Raw genomic sequence first — 9,084 nt, forward strand, 5'->3', positions numbered from 1 at the left:
AACAGATGTGCCCAAGGCTGAACCTGAATTCAAGACCTAACCAAAGCCAGGTTAAGCGGATAGTCTACAGCGAGCAACCGTCTACTGGACGACTGACTGCTCTGTGCCAGGACGCGCGCCGTGCACAAGAAGCAGTTCAACTGTATTATGCCTGGTGGTCTCCAACGTGCGAAGATAAACCCGAAGCGCGAGGAACAACGTGCGTTCTCCAGCTCTGTATTTGAATTCCTTATAACTGTGCGGCCGCTCGCGCGAAGAAAGCGGAGCTCACTTCTCCCGCGCCTTTCTTTCCCTTCCCCGGTGCCGCCTTTCTCAAGCCAGGATCGATACCGCCTCACCAGAACACCACACGGACGCCGCAACACCAGCTACACCGTCCACACCTAAACCCGCCTCCTGAAGACAACCTCACAGAAGCATGACACAACACCTTGCTCCCACTGAGAAACGCAGCTGTTTAGGAGCAGCAGTCAGAAACCGCAAGCACGGCTCGCCACTGTTATTACACCGCTCCGCCAACCAGTTTAACTCCGGGCGCTTGTTCGGGCTCCGAAATCACAGGGACTTCACGCTTCTTACCGCGAGAACACCAGCACAACCACCACCCACGCGAAGACACGACAAACCGAAAAACAAATTCCTGGAGAAAAACGAACGCGGACTCGCTATCCCGAAAACGGCCTACAACTAAGTCGAGGCACCGTTAACTATTCTTTTCAGCGTATGGAACGCTGCCAACCGGAACACACCGAAACACAAAACATTCTTTCTTTTACACCAACTTATTAACCTTGTTAAAACAAGGCCTCAAAAAATTGGGTAGAAACTCGGAATTGTTTCTCTCCACGGAAATCTTTAGTAAAAGGCGAAAGATTTATGCGTTCTGAAGAGAAACCAGAGTATGCCATCATAACCGCTCACACAGTCCTCGGCTAACTGGAAGTCCCAAGGCACCAACGGTAACTATTTACCCGCAAACAACGAGTGAGTTCTGCAATTATTTCACACACTCCTGTGAAAACATCCTGATTTCGAGCGGGGCCGGGAGTCAAAAGAAATAGAAGGCTAGAGCCTTTTGAAAGTAGGCAAGATCCCGAATGCAATGCATTGTGGGTATGTAAATGAAGCTGAGTCACCAACCTCGCGCTTCGGCAAATGCCTTCCTTTATTAGTTTTCCTGCTCGGTCAAGAGCCACCACCAGGGGGCGGAGTAGAAGCCAGATAGGAATATAGTGGTCGAGTCCAACCAGAAAGTCTGTTTTATTTTGTTTTGTTTTTTTTAAGGGACGACATTTATTCCTTTTCCAAATGTTACAGTAAGACCAGGGGCAAGAAAATGGTTTTAGCAGTTAGAGGAAAAAAAAGTGCAAATCTGGGGTTTGGCCGTTAAAAGTTATTTACAACACTGTGGGGGGAGGGAAGAAAAGAAGTTGTTTCACATTACAGACCTCCCCCCAACCCCAAAGCTTAATACTTGCTTACAAGGCAAAAAAGAGACACAGTTGATTCACAAGCTGGAGGTTGGAACTTGAGTAAGACATTTAGAAAAACCTAGACAAGGGCAGTGTCCTCCCCCGCCCAGGTGCCACTGCAGGCACAGCACAGGAGACTACAAACAGCAGGGGAAGGTGGACACTCAGGGTTTGGGAGTGTAGGCACCCCCACCTCTGGCTCAGGGATTTGGGGAGTAAACATAACCTACTTGGAGAAGAATTGGGGAAGACAACCAGCAAACTGCCTTCTGCGCGGCTGGGAAAGGGAAGGAGGTAGGGCCAGGGGCAGGAGAATTTCACATCACTAACCTAACTTGGGGAACTGCAAGGGACCATCTTCAACTGGCCTTAAGAGCAAGAGCAGATGGACGATGGTGTTGCCGAAATATCAGCTTGCCTGTGCACCAATGCCGAACAGAAATACGGAGACAGATTTTGGAGGAAGAGAGAGATGGCTTTATTTTTCTGCCAGGCAGAAAGGAAGACACAGCAGGCTAGCGCCTGAAGAACTGTGCCCCCATCTCCTTCGGGAATCGGAAAAGATTTTATATGTGGGGCTCGAAGTCTGGCATATATGATAAGGATCAAAATAGTGAAGGTCTTGCATTCTTCTTCTTCCTACGTTATTTCAAAACAGTCACTGCTGGCCTCAGGCAGCCCGGTCACTGGGTCGGTGTGTCATAGGTTCGGGATGTCCCTGGTTGCACAGTGGTTAAGAATCCACCTGCCAATGCAGGGGACACGGGTTCGAGCCCTGGCCCGGGAAGATCCCACATGCCAAGGGGCCACTCAGCCTGTGCACCAGAACTACTGAGCCCATACACCACAACTACTGAGCCCATGCGCCACAACTACTGAGCCGGTGTGCTGCCACTATTGAAGCCCATGCGCCTAGAGCCTGTGCTCTGCAAGAAAGAGAACCCACCGCAATGAGAAGCCTGGGCCATGCAATAAGAGTATTCCCCGCCCGCCGGAACTAGAGAAATCCCACATGCATCAATGAAGACCCAATGCAGCCTAAAATTTTAACAAATAAATATATAAATAAATACATAAACTCAAGAGAAGTCTCACTTTTGGCCTTATCCTCTCCACCCCATCCCCTCCACCCTGTGTTCCCCTGTGTTCATTAGTTTCTGGTTTATGTTTACGTGTTTCTTTCTGAAGAAAAAAAAACCCATTATCATCATTATTATCACACATATTTTATTTCCTTTAACAAAAGGTAACATACACTTTACTTATTTCACTTAATACACCCTGGAAATCAAGCAACGTCAGTTTATAGAGAGCTCCCTCATTCTTTTGTGGCTGCACAGTACTGCATTGTGTGGACATACTATAATTTATTCGGTCAGTCCCTATAGGTGGGAATTTCAGTTGTTTACAGAATTTTGCTATTACAGATAATACTGAACTAATAGCATATGTTTTTTCATATTTCTAAGTGTGTATTTTGGGGTAAATTCTCAGAAGTGAATTGTTGAGTCAAAGTCTAAATTCACATGTAGTTTAGTTAAATACTGCCAAATTCTATAGTTTGTTTCCAAGTGTGCTCCCTCCAGCAACATATGAGGGTGTCTGTTTCCCCACAGCTTTGTCAACAGGATATTGTAAAGTTTTAAAATTTCTACCTATCTAAATGGTGAAAAATGGTATCTCAGTGTAGTTTTAAGTTGCATTTCTCTTTTTTATAAGTGAAGTTGAGAATATTTTTCATTTTTGTATCTTTTTTTTTTTTTTGCGGTACACGGGCTTCTTACTGTCGCGGCCTCTCCCGTTGCAGAGCACAGGCTCTGGACGCGCATGCTCAGCGGCCATGGCTCACGGGCCCAGCCGTTCCGCGGCATGTGGGATCTTCCCGGACCGGGGCACAAACCCGTGTCCCCTGCGTCGGCAGGCAGACTCTCAACCACTGTGCCACCAGGGAAGCCCCACATTTTTGTATCTTTTGTGTGTGTATTTTCTGTTTATATATTTTGTCCATTTTTATGTTGGCTCTTTCCCCTCAATTTTTCTCGGAAAACTGCATTGCCATCTTTCAGCCATGCATCACAGAAAGGAAAAGTTCCCTTTATTTTAAAGAGCTCTCTGTGTGTTAAGGACATTAGTTCTTTATCTGCCATGTATCGTTAAGTTGTTAATATTCTCTCAGGTTTTCATTTTGCCAAGCAGGTGTTTTTTAATGGAGTCAAATTTATAAATCTTTTATCTCTTCTGGATTTTGAGTTATAGTTCAAAAGGCTTTCTTCACACACGGATTATTAAGAAAAATACACTCATGTTTTCTTCTACTATTTCATGTAGTTTCTTTTTTTTTAAATTTATTTATGTATTTATTTTTGGCTTTCTCTAGTTGTGGAGAGTGGGGGCTACTCTTTGTTGTGGTGCACGGGTTTCTCTTGTTGCAGAGCACAGCCTCTAGGTGCACAGGCTCAGTAGTTGTGGCTCGCGGACTCTAGAGTGCAGGCTCAGTAGTTGTGGCGCACGGGCTGAGTTGCTCCACGGCATGTGGGATCTTGCCCGACCAGGGCTTGAACCTATATCCCCTGCATTGGCAGGTGGATTCTTAACCACTGGGCCACCAGGGAAGTCCTAAAATACTTCTTTTAAATCTCTTTTTCACTGATTTCTACCTTTTCCCCTCTCATTTCTTTGAATCTCAACTTTGTAGTTCTTTTTCAAATTATGGAACAAAGCATCAGTTAGGAATATTTTAGTTAGGTATGTTTTCAGTTGTTGATTAAAGAAAACATGAATAATGGTGGCTTAAATAAACAATTTGGGGGACTTCCCTGGTGGTCCAGTGGCTAAGACTCCATGCTCCTAATTCAATGGGCCCGGGTTTGATCCCTGATCAGGGAACTAGATCCCACATGCTTCAACTAAGAGTTCGCATGCCGCAAATAAAAAGATCCCACATGCCACAACTAGGACCCAGCACAGCCAAATAAATAAATGAATATTTTTAAAAAATAAACAAGTGGGTTTTTATTTTCTTTTCTTTTGTTTGTAGTTACATAGCAAGGAGTTGGATTGTAGGTGGTTGCTGGCATTAGTTCAACTGTTCAGCCACCAAGAACCTTCTTGGGCTCTTCCTGCCTTCCTACTTGGCTGTCCTGAGTGTGCTGAATTTTTTTGATCTGATGACTATAACCTACCTCATGATCGCAAGACAGCTGTCACAGCTCCTGACAAAACATCCGTGTCCAAGGCAAGAAAAAAGGGGGAGGACATATTACAAGCAAATGATCCTCATTTCAGCCCCTTCTTTTTTGATCTCCAATGTGGAGATAAGTAAGGGAGAAGGGGGCTGAGAATGGCTGTAGGATTAGTCACCAACAGTGTGGGTCACAAACAACTAGCTCATTTGTTTTCTATCTTTCTTGTTTTCTTTATCCCTTCCTGATGCCATTTGGAAGAATCCTCACCCTAATCTTATTGCTCACCATTTCATTTTGCCTGTAACCATTCTGCTATTCAATCCACGTATGGATTTCAACTATTAAATTTTTCATTCCCAGTATTTCCAACTGATTCTTCTTGTTTGTTCCTACCTTAGGTTAACAATATCCTCCCTTATATTTTGGGGATATTTATTATACTTATTTTAAACTTGACCAGGTCTATTAACTCAGCTTCATCTAATATAGGTTTCTCTGTTTGTTGTTTTTCTTTCATTGCAAATGTTTCCCTTTGAGTTCCTATTATTTTAGGCGTGTCAGTGAATTTAGGGGAAGGCTAAGGCCCAGACCCTAGGATATGAAGCAGGTGGGGAGGTAATGTTTAAGGTCTACTGGTCTAGCCCTACCTAGTCAGGCTGGAGTGCTGGGTTTACAGCCTCATGAGGCAATGGGGCAGGTAATGATCCACCCAGGGTCCTGAGGAGTGGGGGTGAGGAGGGGAGAGGCACAGGTGAGCACAACTGAAATAGCTCTCCCTCAGTCTTACCCCCATCTCAAGGCATCTGACGCCCTTCAACTCTGGCTACAGTCACAGTCTCCCCACAACTGGCCCCCAACTACCTTCCGTCTTCTCATGGATTTCTCGGTTTTCACTCTATATTTTCTCAAATCCTTAACCCCTCTTCAGTCCAGTGGTTGAGACTTCGCCTTCCAATGCAGGGGGTGGGGGTTTGAGTTCGATCCCTGGTTGCGGAGCTAGAATCCCACATGCATCGTGGTCAAAAAACCAAAACAGAAAACAGAAGCAATATTGTAACAAATTCAATAAAGACTTTAAAAATGGTCCAGAGCAAAAAAAAAAAAAAACAATCTTTAAAAAAAATTTTCAAACAAATAAACGTTAAGTACAAAGACACCATTTTCCATTAGACTGCATCTACTATCATCAATTCATGGCCACAGTTATTTCCTGTCTCCCCATCCCTCACCGCTGGCCCACTGGAGTATTGAATAATTTTAAAACAAATCTCATTTCTAGATATAAAAGACTTTAGGGAATTATTTTCAATTTTTTAAGTATAATAATGATACTGTAATTATGTGGGAGAATGGTCTTATTCTTGGGAGATGCATGTTGAAATACTTAGAGCTAAAGAGTCATGATGTTTGCAACGGTTAAAGAGAAAAACCACAGGCCCAAAATGGTGTCACTTGTGCTAAAGCCCATGACACCAATCCTAGATTTAATACCTAACCTATGGCAGTTTCAACCTTCATTGGAAATGTAATCTTAATCACTTAGTCTGGAATTTTCTAGTCAGCACCAATGAGGTAATCTGCCAAATGGGCCCTCTTTGTTCCCCAGAGAAAGAAGAGTCAATCTGTATAATAAAACCCTTGCTGTCCCTTCCCCCACAAAAAGATGTCCTGGCCTAAAAATAATCCTTTCTTCTCTTTTGCTAATAGCTCCCTTGCCCCACCCTCCTTCCTATAAAAACCTTCCATTTTATACAACCACTTAGAGCACCCTCCTAGTTGCTAAATGGAATGCTGCCCGATTCATGAGTCACCAGTCTAATTGCCAATTAGATCTTCAAATTTATTCGGTTAAATTGTGTTTTTTTAACACAACTATCAAGTAGTTCAGAAAAAAATAATGAATAAAACCTAAGTCTAGAGGCTGGACTGGATTTAACTTACACATTTTTGGCATCATTATCTCTTAGATGATGCTGTGTACTTCATCTTGTATCCTATCAGGAGACACTTAATGTCAGGGTGCCTCACTACTGGTGATACTGTTTGATCACTTGGCTATAATGGTGACTGCCACTTTTTTTCATATAAAGGTGTGCTTTCCCTTTACAAATTGTTAACAAATAATCTGTGGAGCAATACTCTGGCACCATACAAACATCCTGTACTCAGTAACCTTTCACCTAGCATCCACTGAATCATTTAATTAATTGGGAACTGTAGTACAGTTCCAGAGGTTTTTTTATTTCAGTGGCTGTACTTTTAAAGTGTTTCTAGTTTTTGTTTTTTTCATATATGTCTTTTTTGTAAACATATTGTTCTATCCTTTCACAATGATTTTTTTTAACTTGCTATTTTTTTGATGTAAAGCATACCAATTTTATAGACTCTGATTGTTCTATTACCAGTTCAAGGAAGGGAGGGCTTTTTTTCTCTCTATTGTGGTGATATGTACATGGTAATATGTTGGAGTCCCTGGCACACGTAAGTGTCCCCAATTTAATGGCTTTGTGTTTCCAAAAGTCCTAGAGGTTTCATTATTCTCAGACCATGGGACTCTTCTGGGTCAGTTCCCCTTGCTGCTCTGACTACTCTCTTCATTTTTGGCACAAAAGGAATTCTCGACTTTGGAGACTCTGAGTTTCCTATAGGTTTTACTGTTTTTGGACCACTCGGTGTTAATTCCTTGACTTCAGGTTCCTATAACAGGAGGGTATTGGAATCAGAAACAAGTTATGAGGGCTGGAGTTTTATCACCCATTCAGGGCCAGGAGAAATTCACTAGATCTGACCAAGGTTGAGGAACTGGCAATGCCCCCTGCAAAACCCCAAGTGCCCCAAGGGCCTTGGGAAGCAGCAAGGAAGTTTGCAACTACTTGGACCCACAGGTGGAAAAAGCAAAAAAGGTAGCGAAGGGTCTGAATTTATATTGCCCTCCTAACTCGGGAGGCACAGAAAATAACATAATGAACATCATGTATACACATGATTCATGTTAAAAAACAAAATTCTATTTTGTTGAAGTACCCCTCTCCTACCACTTTACTCTCTCTGCCAGAGGCAACTGCTCTCTTGAATCTTAGTGTTTATCATTCCCAAGCATATCTTTATTCTTTTATCGCATATGTATGTATCTGTAAACAATATCCCACTTCTCTCTCTACTCTGACTTTCATCTTCAATACTTTACCAAGACTGCTCAAGGTCACCAATGACTTAGGTGCTAGCAAATTTAAAGGATACTTCCATGTCCTCATCTTGCCCATCCTTACTGCAGTTCTCCAGAGTTACTTCCTCCTTCATTCCTTCCTCTACTTCTACTCCCTGGTTTTCCTCATCCCTTCAAACCGCCCTAATCTCACCTCCTTTGCTCCTCCTCTGCACTCCCTCAAAATGCTGGTATGCCCCATGGCTCCATGATGGTTCTTCTCATCTCCATCTATACTCTCTCCCTAGGAGATCTCATTTAGTTCCAGGACTCTAAATACATCTACCTAAAATGACTGCCAAATCTCTATCTCTGGCCTGGATCTCTCCCTGAGCTCCTAATTCGTGTATCCAACTGCTAACCTGACACCTCCACTCTGAAGTCTTGTATATATCTCGGACTCAACATGACCAAAGTGAAGCTTTTGACCTACCCCCCCAAACTGTTTCCTTCATAACCCCACTCTCCTATTTCAAGAAATAGTCCACCACCCACCCAGTTGCTCTAGCCAGAAACCAGCAGTCATCCATGATTATCCCTTCTCCTTCACCCACGTATCCAACCTGTCAACCTAAACAGAGGCAAACCAAGGCAAGCTCGAACTACCAGAAATTGAGTTGCAATTTGAGAAACATATGCTGTAGCAAGATACAAGCAAGTCCGTTGAGGGTTTGGGCAGAGCTGTGTTTATGGACCAGAAGCAAGTCTGACCAGAGTCCTAAAGTATTAAGTTAATTGGCTTGAGGATGGGGAGTAATTCTTGGTGGATGTTCATTGGTTAGGAAATAAGTCTGTTTTCTGTAAACCAGGCAATTATGGGAAATCAGTCTCTAAGTTCCATTCTTTGGAGGGTACCTTTGTGAGATTCTCCATTTCAGATCCTCCTGTTTCATTTTAGACTGAAATCCTTTCACAAACCCATCAGCAAGACCCATTCACTCCACCTTTCCACCTCCCAAATAAGGTACACCTTTAATCCATCCTCTTAGCTACATTTCCAGTATCACGACCCCAGGCTAGGCCGGTATAATCTCTTGCCTACTAGGTCACCTCACTTCCAGTCCTGCCCCCTTCAAATCAGTTCTCCACACAGCAGCAAGCCCAATAAACATAAAATCAAATGTAATTCAGATCTTGTCACTCCTCTGCTCAAAATTCTTCAATGATTTCTCATTAGGACAAAAGCCAAAATTATAATATTACTATGGGATACAAGATGCTA

At 43.1% G+C, this 9,084-nt stretch overlaps 1 non-coding gene across 1 annotated transcript; it reads right to left on the reverse strand.

Moving 5' to 3' along the window:
- Positions 1 to 787: 787 nt before the first annotated feature.
- Positions 788 to 903, reverse strand: LOC132416712 (U5 spliceosomal RNA). The gene has a single exon (XR_009517690.1). It is a non-coding gene; the product is annotated as a U5 spliceosomal RNA (small nuclear RNA).
- Between the last annotated feature and the right edge of the window lie 8,181 nt (positions 904 to 9,084).

The sequence above is a fragment of the Delphinus delphis genome, chromosome 1 (assembly GCF_949987515.2).
Source record: "Delphinus delphis chromosome 1, mDelDel1.2, whole genome shotgun sequence".
Taxonomy (NCBI): Eukaryota; Metazoa; Chordata; class Mammalia; order Artiodactyla; family Delphinidae; genus Delphinus; species Delphinus delphis.